The following is a 23,528-nucleotide window of genomic DNA, read 5'->3' on the forward strand; positions in this document are numbered from 1 at the left end:
TTTACAATTAAGTATGAAGTTAGCAATAGTCACCAGGACTTTTAAGCAGGACTGAATAGGTACAATATTGAAAGCATAGAGGTTCAGGTTAATACCTGGGAGACTTACTTCCTCTGCTTTATAAACTATGGCCAGTTACATTATTGTTATATTTACTGTCTGCTAATTTTTTTCAGTGTATTGTGTCTCTCCATACTAAAGGATAAGGCAATTCTTAGCTCCTATTTCCAATGAGATCACTTCCTTCCCAATCCCCTACACCAAACTTTCCAGAAAAACTAAGACAGTGTCTTATTTTTCCCATCACTAAAAGAACAGTTCTCCATGGAAATTTGACCCACCTCTTTGCTGCTACACCACCTGGAAATGCAGATGAGAATAATGACTCCAAACTGTCCAGCTGGTTGCCCACTTTTCTCATATTCAAGATGAATTCTATTATGTTTCACACTACTATTAATCTCATATAACACCAGAATTTTAAGCCTCTGAAGTCATTCATTCATCTGACCCAGTATATCCCATCAGGGATCCCCAAACTTTTTACACAGGGGGCCAGTTCACTGTCCCTCAGACCGTTGGAGGACCACCACATACAGTGCTCCTCTCACTGATCACCAATGAAAGAGGTGCCCCTTCCAGAAGTGAGGCAGGGGGCCAGATAAATGGCCTCAGGAGGCCGCATGCAGCCCACAGACCATAGTTTGGGGACGTCTGTTCTAAAGGATGTATTTATTATCAATAGTCCCACACTAAAAATGAGTGAACTGAATTACAAAGAGACTAACCACTTTACCCAAGATTATATGGCTAGTACAGGTGGGGGGTAAAATTTGAACTCAGTACATTTGACGTCAAATCATACTTTCACAACCTCTAAACTCAAGTACACAATTATACATTAATTTTTTAATTTTCAACTTTATTGCCATGTGATGAATATACAAAAAATTGTACATATCACTTGCATATAATTTGATAGCTTGGACATACACATGCACCCATGAAACCACCACCATAATCAATATAACCATACCCTCCAAAAGATTATTTTATTTGTACCCCTTTGTTACATATGTGAGAAATAATCAGTAACATGAGATTTACATTTTTTTAATTTTTTGATTAATATTAATGGGGTGACATTGGTAAATCAGGGTACATATGTTCAGAGAAAACATCTCTAGGTTATTTTGACATTTGATTATGCTGCATTCCCATCGCCAAAAGTCCAATTGTCTTCCATCACCTTCTAACTAATTTTCTTCGTGCCCCTCCCCTCCCATAACTAACTCCCTCTCCTCCCTCCCACCCTGTAACCCTCACACTCTTGTCTATGTCTCTGAGTCACATTTTTATGTCCCACCTATGTATGGAATCACATAGTTCTTAGTTTTTTCTGATTTACTTAATCCGCTCAGTATAATGTTATCAAGGTCCATCCATGTTGTTGTAAATGATTCGGTGTCATCATTTCTTATGGCTGAGTAGTATTCCATAGTATATATGTACCAAAGCTTTTTAATCCACTCGTCCACTGATGGACACTTGGACTGTTTCCAGATATTTGCTATTGTGTACAATGCTGCCATAAACACGGGGGTGCATTTCTTCTTTTCAAACAGTGCTATGTTGTTCTTGGGGTATATTCCTAAAAGTGGTATAGCTGGGTCAAAAGGCAGTTCGATTTTTAATTTCTTGAGGAATCTCCATAATGTTTTCCACAGTGGCTGCACCAGTCTGCATTCCCACCAGCAGTGCAGGAGGGTTCCCTTTTTCCACATCCTCGTCAGCACTTATTCTGTGTTGTTTTGTTGATGAGCGCCATTCTGACTGGTGTGAGGTGATATCTCCTTGTGGTTTTAATTTGCATTTCTCTAATGATTAGTGATGTTGAGCATTTTTTCATCTACCAAATATTCAAAGAAGAACTAACTCCTATCCTTCTCAAGCTATTTCAAAAAATTCAAGAGAAAGGAAGACTTCCAAGCTCCTTTTATGAGGCAAGCATAATTCTGATTCCAAAACCAGGCAAAGACAACACAAAGAAAGAAAATTATAGGCCAATATCCCTGACGAATTTAGATGCTAAAATCCTCAACAAAATATTAGCAAACCAGATCCATCAATATATGAAAAAAATCATACACCATGATCAAGTGGGAATTATTCTTGGGAGGCAAGGCTGGTACAATATTCGCAAATCAATCCATGTGATTCATCACATTAACAAAAGAAAAGAGAAAAACCACATGATAATTTCAATAGATGCAGAAAAGGCATTTGACAAAATCCAGCACCCATTCATGATCAAAACTCTCAGCAAAGTAGGAATACAGTGAACATACTTCAACATGATAAAGGCCATCTATGACAAACCCACAGCCAACATCATACTCAATGGGCAAAAATTAAAAGTAATCCCCTTAAGATCAGGAAGAAGGCAAGGGTGCCCCCTTTCATCACTCTTATTCAACATAGTTCTGGAAGTCCTAGCCACAGCAATCAGCAAGAAAAAGAAATAAGGTATCCAAATTGGAAAAGAAGAAGTAAAACTGTCATTATTTGCAGATGATATGATATTGTATATAGAAAACCCTAAAGTCGCAGTCAAAAAATTACTGGACCTGATAAATGAATTCAGCAAGGTGGCAGGATATAAAATTAATACTCAGAAATTAGAGGCATTTTTATACACTAACAATGAACTGTCAGAAAGAGAAAATAAGGAAGCAATCCCCTTTACCATTGCAACCAAAAAAATAAAGTACCTAGGAATAAATTTAACCAGGGAGATTAAAGACTTGTACTTGGAAAATTACAAAACATTGATAAAAGAAATCAGGGAAGATACAAACAAGTGGAAGCATATACTGTGCTCATGGTTAGGAAGAATAAACATCATTAAAATATCTATATTACCCAAAGCAATTTATAAATTCAATGCAATACTGATTAAAATACCAATGACCTACTTCAAAGATATAGAACACATATTCCAAAAATTTATATGGAACCAAAAGAGATCACGAATAGCCTCAGCAATCTTGAAAAGGAAGAATAAAGTGGGAGGTATCACACTTCCCGATATCAAGTTATACTACAAGGCCATTGTACTCAAAACAGCCTGGTACTGGCATAAGAACAGGCATATAGATCAACGGAACAGAACTGAGAACCCAGAAATAAACCCACACTTTTATGGACAACTGATATTTGACAAAGGAGGTAAGAGCATACATTGGAGTAAAGACAGCCTCTTCAACAATGGTGTTGGGAAAGTTGGACAGCTACCTGCAAAAAAATGAAACTAGACCACCAACTTACACCACTCACAAAAATAAACTCAAAATAGATTAAAGACTTAAATGAAGCCGTAAAACCATAAGCATCTTAGAAGAAAACATAGGCAATAAACTTTCTGACATCTCTCACAGCAATATATTTGCCGATTTGTCTCCACAGGCAAGTGAAATAAAAGACAGGATAAACAAATGGGACTTTATCAAACTAAAAAGCTTCTGCTCAGCTAAAGACAATAAGAACAGAATAAAAAGAAAAACTACACAATGGGAGAATTTATTTGACAATGTATCTGATAAGGAGTTAATAACCAAAATTTATAAAGAACTTGTAAAACTCAACACCAGGAAGACAAACAATCCAATCCAAAAATGGGCAAAAGAAATGAATAGACACTTCTCCAAAGAGGACATACAGATGGCGAATAGGCACATGAGATTTACATTTTTAGCAGATTTATTAAGTGCACAATACACTGTTGTTACCTGTAGGTTCTGTGTTGTACAGCAGATCTACAGAACTTATTTCTGTAGCATAAATAAAAATTTAAACCCATTAAACAACTTTCTGTTTATCCCTCCCCCCAACCTCTGACAACCACCATTCTATTCTCTGCGTCTGAGTTTGAATATTTTAGATACCTCTTATAAGCAGAATAATTCAATATTTGTTTGTCTGTGACTAATTTTAGCAGAATTTCCTACACTTTCACTCATGTCATCATATATTGCAGGATTCCTTTTTTAAGGCTGAGTAACAGTCCATTATGTGTATATACTACATTTTCTTTATCCATTAGTTCTAACGAACATTTAGTTTTTCTCTATACATTGACCATTGTAAGTATGTAATGAACACAAAAGAAGTGCAAGTATCTGTTCAACCCTCGTATTTAAATTATTTTGGACATAAATACCCCAAGCTAGAATTACTGGATCAGCAAGTGGTTATATTTTTCAGATTTTAAAGAACTTTCCTGCTGTTTTTGTTAATAATGTACCACTTTGGAGTGCCCAAAACAAAGCACAAAGGTTTGAGATTGTTTACATTCTGGATAACATTTAATTTTTTTGTTTATTTGTTTGTTTGTTTCTTTGTTTTATATAGCCCACTCAAAAGGTATGAAGTGATATCTCACTGTGGTTTTTATTTGCATTTCCCTAACTTTTAGTGATGTGAAGTGCCTTTTCATATACTTGCTCAGTATTTGTATGTCTTCTTTGGAAAAATGCCTATTTCATTCCTTTTTTTAAATTTTAATTTAATTTAATTTAATTTTACAGAGATGGAGAGTCAGAGAGAGGGATAGATAGGGACAGACAGACAGGAACAGAGAGGGATGAGAAGCATCAATCATCAGTTTTTTGTTGCGACACCTTAGTTGTTCATTGATTGCTTTCTCATATGTGCCTTTACCGCGGGCCTTCAGCAGACCGAGTAGACCCTTGCTCCAGCCAGCGACCTTGGGCCCAAGCTGGTGAGCTTTTGTTCAAACCAGATGAGCCCGCGCTCACGCTGGCGACCTCTGGGTCTCGAACGTGGGTCCTCTGCATCCCAGTCCGACGCTCTATCCACTGTGCCATCGCCTGGTCAGGCCTATTTTATTCCTTTGCACAGTTTTTGTTGGAATTATGTCATCTTTCTACATATCATGCAAATTTTATACATTAATTAGTAAAATTTTAAAATGTCTAATGCCCTTTTTACTTATAATAACTAATAAAAATACAATATTGATATTATCAAGACATAAAACACATTGAATAGAATATAAATTTATATCGGTTATAACCATAGGTAAATATGTCGTACTTGAATTCTTTCAACTTTGTTAATCATAATTTCCAATTAAAAATGCACTGTCAACTCTTATCAAGTCACCAGAGCTTAAAGTGTAACCAGCTATAGGGCAATACAAGGTCTGCCCAGGAAAGTCCATAGTTACCATGCAGGTGCATACTTGAGTACAGACTGCTCCACAGGGCACTGCTTGGCAGAGTGGGCCACAGAGAGTCGGGAGGGTGAGGCTAGTGCTTTTCCCAGGCTGATGCAATATGGAAAGGAATGTCTGACCCAGGAAATGTGGCGTCAGTGGGCAGTATAGAGATGGATTCAGCATGGGTTCCTTGGTAGCTGTCGCTCCAGCCCTCTGCCTGTATGATGCCAGTCAGCTCTGAGCTGCTGTCTCTCTGCCAAAGCCAGGGATGAGTGAAGGCAAGTGAATTTTTTTTGCATTAGCCCTTTGAGAGGATACTCTTTCTGGTGGGTGGAATCCCCACCATTTTCATCGCTAGATGTTACGTGAGCACCTCCTCCTGGCTCTGGTGCTCTGGGCAGGGGAGCCCAGTGTGCGATTGAGACCCCTGATTCCTCGGGTAACCTTTGCAGATGAGATATTCCTGTGGATTCGTAGGTGCAGGGCCAGAGTTTTTTGTGTTTCTGTCCTTCCCGTCATGCTGGATGTGGCTTCTTATGTCATCCTTGGTTATAGGACTTTTGTTAAGCAAGTATCATTTGGTTATTCAGGTTGATTGCTTTGTAATTTAGTTGTCTTTTGTATTGGGTTCTGGGAAGAGGACCAGATACCTTCCACATATTGGACTGCCATCATGCATCCCCGGCTTAGTGTATCTCTGCAGTGAGGTGTCTGTCCAGAGCTTATGCTCATTTTTTAATTGGGTTGTTTGTTTTCTTGATACTGAGGTTTTAGAGAATCTTCTTAAAATTTTATTTATTTGGATACTAGTTCTTTATCAGCTCTGTGTCTTGAATACACTTCTTCCAAGTCTGTGGCTTATGTTAAATTTGATTAGAATGCTGACCTCCACAATAAACGTTCTCTGCCTTCTCTCCTGCTCCTCTACCATCAGTGACTTCTGTCTCTTTCTCTAGGGAGAGCTGTGTGTCAGCACCAGATGACCTATGTTCTGTTTAGGGTTGGGGAGAGTCCCATTCCTGGGCAAACAGAAGGTACATAGCTGATAGTGGACTCACCTGGCAGCCTCAGACCAAGTGGACTCCACCTGGCCTGAATTTGAATGAGATGAGGGCTCTCACCCTCATCCCCACTGAACTGGGCCCTAATCACAAAAGTTGAATGTACAGGGTACTTGGTCTGTGGGCTTGCCCAGGGTTGGAGCAGAGGTCAGTGCTAGAGGACCTCTATAGTTTGGATGCTGTAGTCTACCCCAAATCCTTGGGCCTAATGCTCTGACTTTTTGGCACTTTCTGTGAAGCCATTTGGAAGGTCTCTTCTAGTTATACAAGCTTAAGTAGGACTTTCTGCAACAACTGAGAACTTCACCTCTCTCATTCTGTCTCTGTCAGATACAGCCTCATTGTCCCATATGTGTGTCTGCCTGTTGAAATCGCATGTCTGTGGTCTAACAGGTGGGATCCCGGATGTGTCTCACATGAGATAACCCCTGAAGTTCTGGTCTGTTGGCATGTGGGTCCCTGAGCCCACACTGGTAGCTGCTCAGCTTCCCTCTCCATGTGGGCCGGGATGGGTGGATCCCATCCCTCTCCATGGACATTAATGTTTATTTCAATTCCCGGCTATTTTGTCAGTGCTCTGATGGGTAGCCCCAAAAGTACAACATTGAGCAATTGTGCCAGACTCTCTATTTGCAGTCACTCCCCAGGATGCGCACTGCCAGGGGAAGGTGAGCACTGGCGGGACTTGGACGAGTCCTGCACACTGTCCTCCAGAGGGGCCTTGCCCTCTTTTCCCCAAGGCATCCACTGGGGCCTCTGCTTCCTCACTTTGTCCCCAGGGCTTGTCACCACCAGAGCAGAAACCTGCCAGTCTGATGGTGACAGGGCCCTCTCCTCAGTGTTTACAGTGCACGTGGCCCCATCAGGAAGGTCAGGGATCCCTGATGTGCACTGACGTGTGCACTGACTCTTGTTGGAAATGCATGTTTGCCCTCTGTCCCTTTGGAAAACACCAATATTCAAGAGTTTTCTGCATCATGGGGATGTTAAACCTCTCTCTGTTCTCGGTTTATGAGAAATGCTTTTCAACTTCTGGTGTGTCTTTCCAAATTTTCACATTTTCATCGTGTTTGTTTTGGGCACAGGAAGAGCCAGCCATTGCCTGACTGGCTTCTGGCCCTGGGGTCACACTTAGCACGGTGGTCTCTACCTGGAGATTTATGGACACACTTACTAAAGGGCTTTTTTGCCATCTGGTCCTTAATCCCCTTGGGTTTTCCCTTTCCAATAACAAAAATATTATTTCAGATAAAAAACGAACAACAGTATGTGAGTAGACACAAAAAGACACCTACTGTAAGATTCCATTTACAGGAAACGTCCAGACTAGGTAAGCAGAGACAGAAGGCAGATGAGAGGCGGCCAGGAGCAGGAGGAGTGGGCAGCGAGCACTTTCGGTGCAGGGTTTCCTTTTAGGGTGATGGAACACTCTGTGACTAGGCAGTGGTGATGCTTGCACAGGAGCATGAATGTACTTCATGCTCAGGAATGGCACAATTTAAAATGAACGCAGTAACTTTTAAATTTTATTATGAGGACAAAAATACACCTGTTGGACAACCTGAGGAGTCGGACCCAGGAGAAGACATGGTGGCTGCTCCAGACCTGGCAGGGTGTTGACCTCTGACAAACTTGCCTCCCTCAGCAGCAGCCCCAGCCCTAGTTCTGGAGCCTGTGTAGCATCTCATGACCTAACTGTGGCCCTTATACCCCTCCCCCCCGAAGAACCCTTTCTTCCCCCTCCCTGGGTCTTGCCCAGGGTAGGGGCTGCTTGAAGAAAAACCTCAGGGTCAAGTCTAGAGCTGCTGTTGAACCTGCACTTCCTCTCCCATCAGAAGCTATTTTTACCTTCCATCTTTGACCTTTTCCTTTTATTTTCTGAAGTTATGTTTTTCTTTTCTCCATGGTGTGATTCAGTATTTTATTCTTTTGTTGTTATTATTTGGGGTTTGGGGTTTTTTCTTTTTCTTTTCTTTTATTCTTTTTTTATCCCTTGTTTTATTCATGGCATGATTAATTTTAAGTAATAAATAAAAATTATTTTTTATATTTTAAACTGAACATGAAATAAACTCATGATGCTGTGGAAACATCACCACTATCAAAAAACAGAGTATTTCATCACTCCAAAAAGAAACCCTACACCAAAAGTACTCTCTCCCCACTCCTCCTGCCCCTGGCAAACCCTGTACTGATTTCTGTCCCTTTTCCTTTACCTACTCTGGATGTTTCCTATAAATAGAATCTTACAATAGGTGTTTTTTGTGTGTGTCTGCTCACATATTTTTGTTTTCATCTGAAAAAGTATTTTTGTTATTTGAAAGGGAAATCCCAGAAGGATTAGACAATAGATGGAAAAGAGCAAACCCTTCTTCTAAAAGTGTCCCTAATCTTGAGGTGGAGACCACTGTCCTAAGTTAGAACTCATGTTTAGAAGTGAATCAATATTATTCTAAAATATTCAAGAGGATCAAGATGTCCAAGCTTATTTTGCAAGGCCAGTATTCAGTGGTGGGATTCAACCAGTTCACACCAGTTTGGCAGAACCAATATCTAATATTTTGTTGAGTTTGGTGAACCAGTTGTTAAAATGGCACTGTCTTCAAACTCTTTTTTTGTGTGGCAGAGACAGAGAGAGTCAGAGAGGGGACAGACAGGAAAGGAGAAAGATGAGAAACATCAATTCTTTGTTGCAGCTCCTTAGTTGTTCATTGATTGCTTTCTCATATGTGCCTTGATCGTGGGCCTACAGCAGACCGAGTGACCCCTTGCTCGAGCCAGTGATCTTGGGCTCAAGCTGGTGAATCTTGCTCAAACCAGATGAGCCTGTGCTCAATCAAGCTGGCGACCTTGGAGTCTCGAACCTGGGTCCTCCACATCCCAGTCTAACGCTCTACCCACTGCGCCACCACCTGGTCAGGCTAAAATGGCACTTGTAATCAGGGTTCTTTCTAAAGTGGGCACCAGAACAGCTGCCCAATGTGAAAATCACAAATTTACATTCCTTCCTCTTTTTTAGCATTCATCTGCACAACAGCATATTCTAAACACCTGTAGTAATTTTCATTCTGTCCATATTTTAAAAATTTGATGAAATTATGCTTGTAATATTTATTCATTTCATAAACCTCATTATACCTTTGATGAAATACTACATTTTAATTCCCTCACATTTGTTACTTCAGTAGGAAGTGAGGCCACCAATCAAGAAGGCATATGGATGATTCTAACATGGCAATGGAGTAGGTAGACATTTTAACTCCCACCTCCCAAGCCAAAATGGATTACAACTTAATTCAAGAACAATCATCTTGAAAAAACAACTCTGTACTAAATGAAGAAGAATCTATAACCAAGGATCCCAGAAGAAGCCACACTGAGACTGGTAGGAAGGGTGGAGACACATAAAGGGCTGCCCCGCTCACAAAAGCCAGTGGCGGTGGAGGGTCCAAAGGGACTCTCACTGCGGGGAAGTTCACCTTGAGAGGTGAGGGTCCTCATCCCCAGGACAGTGCCCCAGCCTAGAACCCCAGAGCCTAGAAGAGGTGTCCACACAACATTTGGCAGTGAAAAGAGCCTAAATTTCTGTCAGTGAGAAAGAGATGGGAGCTTTCAGAGATGCGGGCTCCATCTTAAAGGGTTAGCATAGAAAATCTCATTCACAGCTGGTGGAGGGAGATCTGAGGGAACTAGAGTTGCATAAGGAGGAGTGTGAAGTTGGCAGCCCAGGGAGAGACATTGTGGGGGACAGCCACTGGAACTTTTTTTTTAAAATAATTTTATTTTTTTAATGGGGCGACATCAATAAATCAGGATACATATATTCAAAGATAACAAGTCCAGGTTATCTTGTCGTTCAATTATGTTGCATACCCATCACCCAAAGTCAGATTGTCCTCTGCCACTTTCTATCTACTTTTCTTTGTGCCCTTCCCCCTCCCCCTTTCCCTCTCCCTTTCCCCCCTCTCCCAATAACCACCACATTCTTATCAATGACTCTTAGTTTCACTTTTATGTCCCCCCTACGTATGGAATAATGCAGTTCCTGGTTTTTTCTGATTTACTTATTTCACTTCGTATCATGTTATCAAGATCCCACCATTTTGCTGTAAATGATCCGATGTCATCATTACTTATGGCTGAGTAGTATTCCATAGTGTATATGTGCCACATCTTCTTTATCCAGTCATCTATTGACTGGCTTTTTGGTTGTTTCCATGTCCTGGCCACTGTGAACAATGCTGCAATGAACATGGGGCTGCATGTGTCTTTATGTATCAATGTTTCTGAGTTTTGGGGGTATATACCCAGTAGAGGGATTGCTGGGTCATAAGGTAGTTCTATTTTCAGTTTTTTTGAGGAACCATCATACTTTCTTCCATAGTGATTGTACTACTTTACATTCCCACCAACAGTGGATGAGGGTTCCTTTTTCTCCACAGCCTCTCCACCATTTGCTATTACCTGTCTTGTTAATAATAGCTAATCTAACAGGTGTGAGGTGGTATCTCATTGCAGTTTTGATTTGCATTTCTCTAATAGCTAAAGAAGATGAGCATCTTTTCATATATCTGTTGGCCATTTGTATTTCTTCCTGGGAGAAGTGTCTGTTCATGTCCTCTTCCCATTTTTTTATTGGATCGTTTGTTTGTTTGTTGTTGAGTTTTATGAGTTCTTTGTATATTTTGGATATTAGGCCCTTATCTGAGCTGTTGTTTGAAAATATCATTTCTCATTTAGTTGGCTTTCTGTTTATTTTGTTATCAGTTTCTCTTGCTGAGCAAAAACTTCTTAGTCTGATGTAGTCCCATTCATTAATTTTTGCCTCCACTTTTCTTGCCTTTGGAGTCAAATTCATAAAATGTTCTTTAAAATCCAGGTCCATGAGTTGAGTACCTATGTCTTCTTCTATGTACTTAATTGTTTCAGGTCTTATGTTTATATCTTTGATCCATTTTGAGTTAATTTTAGTACAGGGGGACAAACTGTAGTCCAGTTTCATTCTTTTGCATGTGGCTTTCCAGTTTTTCCAGCACCATTTATTGAAGAGGCTTTCTTTTCTCCATTGTGTATTGTTGGCCCCTTTATCAAAAATTATTTGACTATATATGTGGTTTTATTTCTGGACTTTCTATTCTGTTCCATTGGTCTGAGTGTCTATTTTTCTGCCAATACCATGCTGTTTTGATTGTCATGGCCCTATAATATAGTTTGAAGTCAGATATTGTAATGCCCCCAGTTTCATTCTTTTTCTTTAGGATTGCTTTGGCTATTCGGGGCTTTTTATAGTTCCATATATATCTGATGACTTTTTGCTCTATTTCTTTAAAAAATGTCATTGGAATTTTGATGGGAATTGCATTAAATTTGTATATTGCTTTGGGTAATATGGCCATCCTGATTATATTTATTCTTCCTAACCAAGAACAAGGTATATTCTTCCATTCATTATATCTTTTTCGATTTCCTTTAACAATGGTTTATAGTTTTCATTATATAAGTCCTTTACATTCTTTGTTATGTTTATTCCTAAGTATTTTTTGTTGTTGTTGCAATCGTGAAGGGGATTATTCTTTTGAGTTCGTTCTCAATTGTTTCATTGTTGGCATATAGAAAGGCTATTGACTTCTGTACGTTAATTTTGTATCCTGCAACCTTACTGTATTGGCTTATTGTTTCTAGTAGTCTTTTTGTGGATTCTTTGGGGTTTTCGATGTATAGGATCATATCATCTGCAAAAAGTGATTCCTTTACTTCTTCTTTTCCGATATGGATGCCTTTTATTTCTTTGTCTTGTCTGATGGCTCTGGCTAGAACCTCTAGTACCACATTAAATAAGAGTGGAGAGAGTGGACAACCCTGTCTTGTTCCTGATTTAAGGGGGAAAGCCTTCAGTTTAGTGCCATTTAATATGATGTTAGCTGATGGTTTATCATATATGGCCTTTATCATGTTGAGATATTTTCCTTCTATACCCATTTTGTTGAGAGTCTTAAACATAAAATTGTGTTGTATTTTATTGAATGCCTTTTCTGCATCTATTGATAAGATCATGTGTTTTTTGTTCTTTGTTTTGTTGATACGGTGTATTACGTTAACTGTTTTACATATGTTGAACCATCCTTGAGATTCTGGGATGAATCCCACTTGATCATGATGTATTATTTTTTTAATGTGTTGTTGTATTCGATTTGTTAGTATTTTGTTTAGTATTTTAGCATCTGTATTCATTAGAGATATTGGTCTATAGCAGGGGTCCCCAAACTTTTTACACAGGTGGCCAGTTCCCTGTCCCTCAGACCGTTGGAGGGCCAGAGTATAAAAAAAAAACTATGAACAAATCCCTATGCACACTGCACATATCTTATTTTAAAGTAAAAAAACAAAACGGGAACAAATACAATATTTAAAAGAAAGAACAAGTAAATTTAAATCAACAAACTGACCAGTATTTCAATGGGAACTATGGGCCTGATTTTGGCTAATGAGATGGTCAATGTGCTTCTCTCACTGACCACCAATGAAAGAGGTGCCCCTTCCGAAGTGCGGCGGGGGCCGGATAAATGGCCTCAGGGAGCCGAATGCGGCCCGCGGGCCGTAGTTTGGGGACCCCTGCCATAATCCTTAGCCTCCAAAACCACTATACTGGACCGCTGGTCTTTTCCTCATTAACTTTAATCCTGTATATGAAATTCCCATCTTCTATAACAGAAAATTGGCAGACCCTTAATAATTCCACTTCTCTTGCAGGTCTCCCAATTCAAGACTATTTTTTTTCCTGACACCCCTTATGTATTACTTATCTACTGTTGGTAACCAAATGCAACAGCCTTAGAAGTTTAAATCAATACAAATTTATTATCTCACAGTTCTGTAAAAAAGAAGTCTTATTTTCTATAAGTGAAAACCTTATTTTAATAATACATGTAGCTTTATTATTATCTGATGTTTATTTAATATTCATGTCTTAGTATATTTAAAATTTCCATTAAAATATTTATTTGTAGCATTTTCCCTTACATCTAGTAACTTGACCAAACTTTATTATTATAACTAATGTATTTTCAGTTGATTCTAGTAAATAATCTAACATTTTAAAACAATGATAACATTTTAATTTTCATCTGATAACCTTTAACAAAAATATTAATTTTATTATTTAAAACTAAAATGACAATATGGACTAAATAGTAGTGAGAGGAGGCATCTATGCCATAACTTTTTTGTTGTTAATTTTTTTATTTAGACAATTAAATTTAACAGGGTGATATTGGTCAATCAGAGTACATAGATTTTGAGAAAACATCTCCACATCCTTTGAACAGTCAATTATGTGTATACCCATCACCCCAAAGTCAAATCATCTTCTGTCACCCAATATTTTGTTTCTCTTTAAGCCCCTCCCCTTCCCCCATTCCCCTCCCTCTGTATCCTTCCCTTCACCCTGATAACTACTGCACCCCTCCTGTCTATGTCCATAAGTCTCAATTTTGCATCCTACCTAAGAATGGAATCATACAGTTCTTAGCTTTTTATTTACTTATTTCACTCAGTATAATGTTCTCAAGGTCCATTCATGAGATTGTCATAAATGATATTATGTCATCATTTCTTATGGCTGAGTAGTATTCCATTGTATATATGTACCACATCTTCTTTCTCCAATCCTCAATTGAAGGGCATTTTGGCTGTTTCCATGTTTTGGTCACCATGAACAATGCTGCGATGAACATGGGGGTGCATGTGTCTTTACATACCCATGTTTTCAAGTTTTGTGGGTATATACCCAGTAGAGGGATTGCTGGGTCACATGGTAGTTCTATTCTTAATTTTTTGAGGAACCACCTTACTTTCTTCCATAATGATTGCACTAATTTACATTCCCACCAACAGTGAATGAGGGTTCCTTTTTCTCCACAGCTTCTCCAGCACTTGTTATTACCTGTCTTATTGATAATAGTTAATCTAACAGGTATGAGGTGGTATCTCATTGTAGTTTTGATTTGCATTTCTCAAATAGTGAAGATGACCATTTTTCATATATCTGTTGGCCATTTGTATTTCTTCTTGGGAGAAGTGTCGCTTCATGTCCTCTTCCCAGTTTTTTATTGGTTTATTTCTTTATTGCTGAGTTTTGTGAGTTCTTTGTATATTTTGGATATTAGGTCCTTACCTGAGCTGTTTTTTTGAAAATATCATCTCCCATTTAGTTGGCTGTTTATTTTTTTGTTGACAGTTTCTTTTGCTGTGCAAAAGCTTCTTCATCTGATGTAGTCCCATTCATTTATCTTTGCCTTTACTCCCTTGCCTTTGGGGTCAAATTCATAAAATGTTCTTTATGGCCAAGGTCCACGAGTTTAGTACCTGTTTTTGTCTATGTAATTTATTGTTTCAGATATTATATTTAGTTCTTTGATCCATTTTGAATTAATTTTTGTGCAAGGAAATAAACAGTATTCAAGTTTTATTCTTTTTATGCCATTTTTAAAAATTTTTTTTACAGAGACAGAGAGTCAGAGAGAAGGACAGATAGGGACAGACAAGCAGGAACAAAGAGAGATGAGATGCATCAATCATCAGTTTTTCATTGTCACACTTTAGTGGTTCATTGATTGCTTTCTCATATGTGCCTTGACTATGGGCCTTCAGCAGACCGAGTAACCCCTTGATCAAGCCAGTGAGCTTGGGTCCAAGTTGGTGAGCTTTGCTCAAAACTGATGAGCCCACGCTCAAACTGGCGACCATGGGGTCTCGAACCCGCACCCCAGTTCAATGCTCTATCCACTGCGCCACTGCCCAGTCAGGCTATACCATAATTTTTAATCTTAAAATAAAATCTCTATATTATGACAATTTAATATGATTTTTTATAGATTTAAGACACACAGTCTTCAACATATTTAGAAAGTTTTTAACATGTACTAATATTTTTACTATTACTGTTTATGAATATTTTATCACAAATGAAGTTTAAATTTATTAATTTTAATATGTATTTATATTTTATTTTTTATTCTACTAAAGTGATAAGTAAAAAAATTTATTTATATGTACTTTGTTAAACTATTAGTATTTCGTTGATAAAACTAGCTTGTATATTGTTAATTATTGTTCTAGAAAGTTACAGTACTTCATTGTGAAAAGTTTAGTATATTCTCATGTCTTTACTACTGTATGCTTTATTTTACTACTATGTGCTTGCTTTGCCCTTTTTGCCATATTTGGCTATCACTGGTATGCTAACCTCATGAAAATGAATACAACACTTTAGTAAATTGCCCCAAATATTCTAACTCTAGGTCAATTTAATAACACTAGAATTATCTTTTTCTTAAGAATTTGATAAAAGTGTCCCAATTTACTGAGTCCAGCCGCTCCACAAATGATATTTTTAAAAAAATTTCTCCAGAATTATACCCTTTGTTACCTTTTGGAAATGCCTTCCAAACCATATGATAGTTTCTTGCTTGATAAAATTGCAGACCAGGGTTTCTCAGGTTAATTTACCCCAAAACAAAAAGAGGGTGGAAGGGCGGGTGAGAAGGATAGTACTCGGTCATTCCACTGCAAAATATCTTATACCCTTTATTGTGTCTAGAGAAGTCTAAAAGGATAAATGCAAGTTTATCTGTGACTTATGCTGTTTCACTGTCCTTGTCCTTTGATTCTAGAGGTAGTTTATGGATTAAAAGCTATTTACTTTCAGTGTAGACCCCTGATTTTTAATGTTACTCATCATTCAGCTACTGAGAGAATAAGGGATTCAAGGAATTAATTCCTTTAATACTTTCTATAAATCAAAATCTTTCTTTTAATCTATTTCTTTTTAAATGTTTATATCATGCTCTTTTAAACTCATTCTTTAATAATCAGATACCACTTTGAAATGGACAGACATATTGTTTTATGGTTTCTTTTCTAATTATGAGCCAGGTGAGTCTTCAGAAGAAATTGATCCTACTGCCTAAATAGTGCCATCACAAAGAGCTTCAGAGAAACTATTAATTGATTTTTGTCAAATAATTCCATGTAGCACATTACTTCAGTCACTTTGGTTTACATTATCAAATAATTAATCTTGAAAGAAGCACCAGAAGTTTGACCTGCTTAAACCTAGCCTTTTAGATATTTTAATGATTAATGACTCTGGTGGATATTTGGTGGCACCTTCTTTAACAATTTTTCCAGACTAAATTTTACATGGTCATGCTACATGGAGTAGACCTCTTGATCTTAGCTGGTAATATGACTCTATATTAGAACAGATAAAAGTTTTTCCTTATAATAATATTGATCCTGCCTTTGGGTCTCTACTTTCAACCCTTGCCTTAAGTTCACTTCCAAGCAGAATATGTGTGCATGACTGCACGGGTGAGTGATGGCACAGGGTAGAGCATACAGGCCAGTTCTATTCAGGCATGCAACATTTTAAGAGAATGTCGACTGTGTGCCTAGCTCAGTTAATAGCTAAAGCACATGATCCTTCACTCACCTGGCTACATTAATGGCTGCACAAAAGCTTATTCAGAAACAAGTTTGAACTTCTACACAATATCAATGAAAATATGGGCTTACGGTAATAATATTTATAAAATATTATCTTCCAACTTTGACCTTCTAATGTCTACCTCTCTATATTAAACCAAATCATCAGCAAGATGTATATTATATATTCATTCTTCTTTATATACTTCTCCTCTTCCTCTTACTATTTGCCCCAAATATTTTATGGAGACTGTGAATTGTTTATAGCTCCATGTTCATGTTAGTGGCTTAGTACTAGACTTTTGGTACAGCCTTAGCAGGTATATAGCACAACACCTTATGTTTGCTTCCCTTGGTTTAATACTGGCAATTTCATATTCTGACCCTTTTTTTCTCTTTATTTTTTTTCCTACTTGTAATTTAGTCTTTTATTTTATTGTAAGTAGTCACCTTAATTTAATTTTAAAATAAAATAAGAAACAGATAAAGAGGTGACACTTTTGCCTCTGAAATTGCTCTGGTAATATTTATTATCTCTAGGGATATTGAGTGAATTTTCTAACATACACTCTTTATCATCCCACCACCTCCCTTGAAACTTTCTGAAGGGTCTCCATAATATAGGGTTGGGGAAAAGTAGGTTTACAGTTGGGAGAACACGGAATACAAGAGTTTATTCTTGTTTTATTTATTATTATATTATTTTCCATATTAACAACTGTAGACCTACATTTGCCTCTCCCTGTATACAGAACTGATATCAAATTCATTTGTATAAGTCTACCAAGATTTATTTCTCCAAACTCTTATTTGTTATTTAAGATGCATAGGCATTAATAGTTCATATCCTGGTTTTACCAATTATTACATACTGGTAGCTGAACAAATTATTTAATCTCTCTGGCCTCAGTTTCCTCAACTATGAAAAAAATATAAGAGTAACTAATATATAGGTTATTAGGAAGGTGATAAGAGTTGTTTTACATAAAACATTAAAAATAGTTTTTGAGACAGTGCTTTAATCATTTTAACTATTGTTATTAGTCTTTACCTCCTTCTTCATTAACTGTAGTCTATTCTGTTCTACTTACAGTTAGTTACAGTTCTATCTGTATTAAATAATTCCCACAACATTTTATGTTATGTCCATATTCTTTGCCCACCTATTCTAGCAGATGAACTTTTTTTTTGCTAGACCCAATCCAAGTACCTAAACTCTAAAAACAGATAGATAGAAAGATAGATAGATAGATAGATAGATAGATAGATAGATGATAGATAGATTGACAGACAGATAGATAGATAGATTCTTCCCAGTTCCTCCACTCTACCCAACCCTCCTGGCCTGAGAGCTAAACAAAACAACTCTATCTCTTACCACTATATTTTGTGGAGTCTTATAGTAGATAGCACTTAGCACATTGCATTTTGAATATATATATATTGGCCTCTCTTACTGAATAAGGAGTTTCTGAAGGCTCAAGACAATAATCTAATTACAATTCCATCCCTAGAGCCTGTAATGTGACTAGCATCAAGTAACTCTCAATAAATATTTGATAAGCTATATATAAGGGAATGAATAAAGAAATGAGCCACTGAATGAATGAATGAATGAATGATGGTAATCTGCTGGGTATAAAAATAACAAAACAAAAGAAAGAATTCAAGAAAAGAACAGAAGGGATTAATGGTTTGGGGAGACTAAAAGTAGGTTATAGTTTTAGTAAACAATACAAGATTATACCCTGAGATTTATGAAGATTAAATGAATAACAATACACATTTCATTTTAAAGGCAATGCAGTTCTAAATGGGGAAGTGCCTGAATTGGACAGGGGCTGCACCTAAGTGAACTGCATGTGCATCTCTACAGATGGTACACATTTAATGATCTCTGTATATATTAATACTGTTAGTCCTGTTAAAGCTACTCAAAACTGCAGGCTCAAAACATGAGAAAATATTCCTATGAGAAATTTTATGATTAATTATATAAAATGAACCCTTCTTCACAGCAAGTTTTTATTATTACAGCCCTCAGTGTGGTTTAGTTCCCTTGGAATTACCTGAGGCATATATATCCTTTCTCCTCATCTGTCTCAGGCTAATGCATCTTCAAGGAATTTGCTTAAGCCTACACGTTACCTATGGTCTTCATTGTCCCATGCAGGAATATATAATCATGACTTCTTTAGAATCACTGTCTAGCCAATTATTTTCATAAAAGTACTACTTCAACAGACCCATTGCAAAATACGTCAATAAAGCCTTATCTGTTCAATTAAATACCAGAAGGCTCCACAAAGTATAGGAAAGAGAGAGAGACAGAGAGCAAGAGAGAGAAGGAAGGAAGGAAGGAAGGAAGGAAGGAAGGAAGGAAGGAAGGAAGGAAGGAAGGAAGGAAGGAGGGAGGGAGGGAGGGAGGGAGGGAGGGAGGGAGGGAGGGAAGCAGGAAGAGAGGGAGAAAGGAAAGAAAGAAAGAAAGAAAGAAAGAAAGAAAGAAAGAAAGAAAGAAAGAAAGAAAGAAAGAAAGGAAGGAAGGAAGAAAGGAAGAAAGAGAGAAAGAAAAAGGGAAAAAAAGAAGAAATGAATGGGTGACAGAAAGAGAGAGGAAAAAGAGAGAGAAGGGGAGAGAGAGAGAGAGAATGAAATTAGATTAGAAGGCTATATTCATCCTTTGGCTGAATCAAATTAACTGCCTGTCTGAGTTATTAGATTTTTCAAGAAATAGGTCATTATAAGTATGCCCAAATCATTTAAAAGATTATTGGTTATCACAATGTGAAATAAATTTAATCAAGATTTCATTACACACTTGTTTGCTTCTTTGATTCATCTGCATGAAGGCATGTTAGTTTGCTGAGGAAAAGTAAAATACTTTTCCACAACCAGAATGATTTTAAAACTATTTCACTATCAAGGGAGAGTTCCCAAAATGTATTTTTTTCATTGCATAGCTATGTCCTAAGTAAATATAAAATATACAAAATAAATATAAAAAATAAAAAGATCATAAGTGAATTTCCACAAATTCAATGTCTATCCAGCACCCATGTGCAGAAATGTTATGTCCCAGCACTGATTCATGCCCACTCTCAGTCACTTTCCTTCTGCTGTTATCCTGACTGTGGTCACTGTAAATTAGTACTGTCCGCTTAAAATTTTATATAAATGAAATCACAATGTAAGTCTCTTTTCTATGTTTTTTTTCCTTAAAGTAAATATTGAGACTCATAGTATATGTAACAATACTTAATTCCATCTTATTGATATAAAATACTATGTTTTATGAAAAGTTCAGAGTTAAGTTACCCATTCTACTATTGATGGATATTTGGGTTGTTTTCAGTTTGGAATTATTACAAATAGTGCTTCTACAAATATTTTGTCTATCTTTTGTATACATCTATAAGCATTTCTCTAACATACCAGGCTGATAGAATTTCTGTGAATACCTAAAAAGTAGAATTGCTGGGTTATATGGGATAAGTATGTTTAAGTTTAGTAACTACTGCCAAACAGTTTTCCAAAGGGGTTGTAACAATGAACACTCCCATCAGGAGTGTATGAGAAGATCAGTTGCTTCAAATTCTTGCCAACATTTGAAATAATCAGCTTCTTATATTTTATCTGCTTTGGTGTGTGCAAAATGAGATATTACTAGGCTTTTAATTTTTATTCCCCTAAAAACTAGTAAGATTGAGGGCTTTTTCTTATGTTTATTAGTCATTTGGATATCCCTTTTTGTGCAAAACCAATTTAAGCTTTTGTCCATTTGTCTATTGATATGTCTGCCTGTTTCTTATTGATTTGTAGGCATTCTTTACATATTGCAGATAAGACACCTTTACTAGATGGACATATACAGTTGTCCTTCACCATATTGTGGTTCACTTTTGGCAGTCTCACTGTATCACAGATTTTAACATTGTATATATCTAATTTTGTATTGCAGATTTTTCACTATATCGCGGGATTTTACATAAATTTAAGAGTGTAGAAAGTGTTTAAGAGCATAGGGAGTGCTTTAAGAGTGTGGGAAAGGTTAATAACAGTGTGGGAAAGGTTGATCAGAGTGTGGGGATGGTTTATAATGCCTTAAGAAATGTATGAATAATAAAATAAATATAAGGTCGCTACTTCACGGATTTTAACCTATCACGGGGAGTTTTGGAACCTAACCCCCACAATAGACGAGGGACCACTGTACATCAAATAGATCGTGTACTACCTGCTGTCAGTCCCCTACCAGTATGTGCAGTGATCACCTACAATGTAGAGAAAACCCCTTCTCACCAGTGACTTTTTACCATGAGCTCCGTATCTCTTTACCTGAAAGCTTGTGGCTCTGAGGTGTGCTCAGCTCATGCTCAGAGTAGGTTAGCAGTGTTTAGGAGATTATGTACTTAGGAGCATTTATCCCCCAAAGTGGAGACCCATAAATTCTTTCATACAAAAAAAAAAACCCCTAATGCCTGGCCTGTGGTGGCGCAGTGGATAAAGCCTCGACCTGGAAATGCTGAGGTCGCCGGTTCGAAACCCTGGGCTTGCCTGGTCAGGGCACATATGGGAGTTGATGCTTCCAGCTCCTCCCCCCTTCTCTCTCTCTGTCTCTCTCTCCCTCTCTCTCTCCTCTCTAAAATGAATAAATAAAATAAAATTAAATTAAAAAAAAAACCTAACACTTACTAGCAGAAATGTAGGTTAGTGTATTTAGAATAAATGGTCATAAATATGTGTGCCAAGCAAACACAGTTACGAACAACACAGTGCTCACTAGCAAGGCATTTCATTCTTGCCTCTGGAAAACCAGCACAGGCTGCATGCAAAGGCACTCAGTTCTTTCATGTGTGTGAGCACCTGACAAATAGCCAGCAAGAGCACTGTTTCCTGTCAGAGCCATTCAATAAATGGACTAGTTGTCATCTAAAGACTCAGCAGGGCTGTCCTGAAGACCTAGCATAAAATCTAAAATTCTGATGTGTTTCCTGATGGTCAGTACTACATGCCATTGACCACCAGTGCAACATTGCAACTACAATATATTCACCAGATTTCATTGAGAACACTGCTTGAAGACAGAGCACTGTGATTGGTAATGACTTTTATCAATGACTTGAAGTGGTAGAATAACTGTTTTTCAGATTCAATTTACATAGGTTAGAATAATAACCTAGGCAAAGGATACTTGAATTCAAGATAATAAACAAAATTAGAGAAATGTTCTGTAGGAAATATAGTGACTTAGGAGATATAGCTATTAACTTGGGAATTTGCTGTTTTCATATATGTATTTCCAGAGTCTAGGACAGATTGGCATATAATAAAACTTAAAAAATAATGAATACATAAATGAATAAATAAGTAATACAACATGTTAAATATGTTAACTGTTTTGTATCTATTTAACTATTATATATTTATAAAATATACATTATATATTTGGAGAGATAAAGAAAGAATAATACATCATGATATTCAAGCATTATGAAGGGAAAATAAAGGTACAGGGAGAGATTTCAACAGCAGACTGACAGACTGCAATGGTAAAACATATGCGATTAAATTCAGCACACATTTATTGACCATCTACTTTGTGCAAGACACTTACTGGCCCTAAATAGAAGATAAAAATAGAAAAGTTAAAAAAATATTGCCCTCAGGAAAGCTACATAATGAACCATACAGAAATGATACAAGTGAGAAGAATTAGAGTCACAGCAGAACACATGTTGACTATGAGTAGTAAACAATTAAGATCATGGGTTTTAGACCCTATGCCAGTTGTCTTGGAGTTAGAGCATCGGCCCAGCGTGTGGAGGTTCCAGGTTCAATTGCTGGTCAGGGCACATAGGAAAAGCCCCCATCTGCTTTTCCACCCCTCTCCCTCCTGCTTCTCTCTCTCTCTCTCTCTTCCCCTCCTGCAGCCATGGCTCAATTGGAGTGAGTTGGCCCTGGGCACTGAAGAGTACTACATGGCCTCCACCTCAGGTATTAAGAAGAGCTCTGGTGCTGAGCAATGGAGCAACACCCCAGATGGCAGAGCATCTCCTAGTGGGGCTTGTGGGTGGATCCGGATCTGGTCAGGGTACATGCGGGAGTCTCTGCCTCCCCTCTTCTCACTGAATTAAAAAAATAAAAATAATGGGCTTTAAAGGCAAACTTTGTGAGTTCAAGTCTCAGTTCTACCCGTTTCTGAGTGACACTTGGTATATTACTTAACCTCCCTGAGAATAACAATAGTATAAAGCCTTTGCACGAGGGCTGGTATTTTGTAAGCACTCAATAAATGTTAGCAGCAATTATAATTATCCTTATTATGTGTGCTATGTTATGGATAAAAACTAGAATGAGAGTGGGATTTTCATGATAAAATTAGCTACAGTCAGCTACAATCTGTTATTACTGAGAGTCAGGTCATATATTTGAACTCTCAATGAGCTAATGACTTCTCACTTTTTTTTCACTGTCTTAGGCTTCAATTCTTGCTGCCATATAAATGCATATAGTGTTCACAACAGCTCTGTGCAATTAACAGCAAACAAGATATAAAAAATACATTTCTGTACTGCAGGAACAAGGCCTGTCAAACACGAGACACAGATTAGAATGAACATATCACTAAAAGGAGCAAGACAATGAAGGTCCAGAAGTGAGTGTAATCTTTTCCCACCATCCTAGAATACTTCTGCTAAGTTTTCAATGTTTAAGGAATAACTGAATAAATCAGATTGAACTTG

This window comes from Saccopteryx bilineata, chromosome 2 (assembly GCF_036850765.1).
Source record: "Saccopteryx bilineata isolate mSacBil1 chromosome 2, mSacBil1_pri_phased_curated, whole genome shotgun sequence".
NCBI classification, from domain to species: Eukaryota; Metazoa; Chordata; class Mammalia; order Chiroptera; family Emballonuridae; genus Saccopteryx; species Saccopteryx bilineata.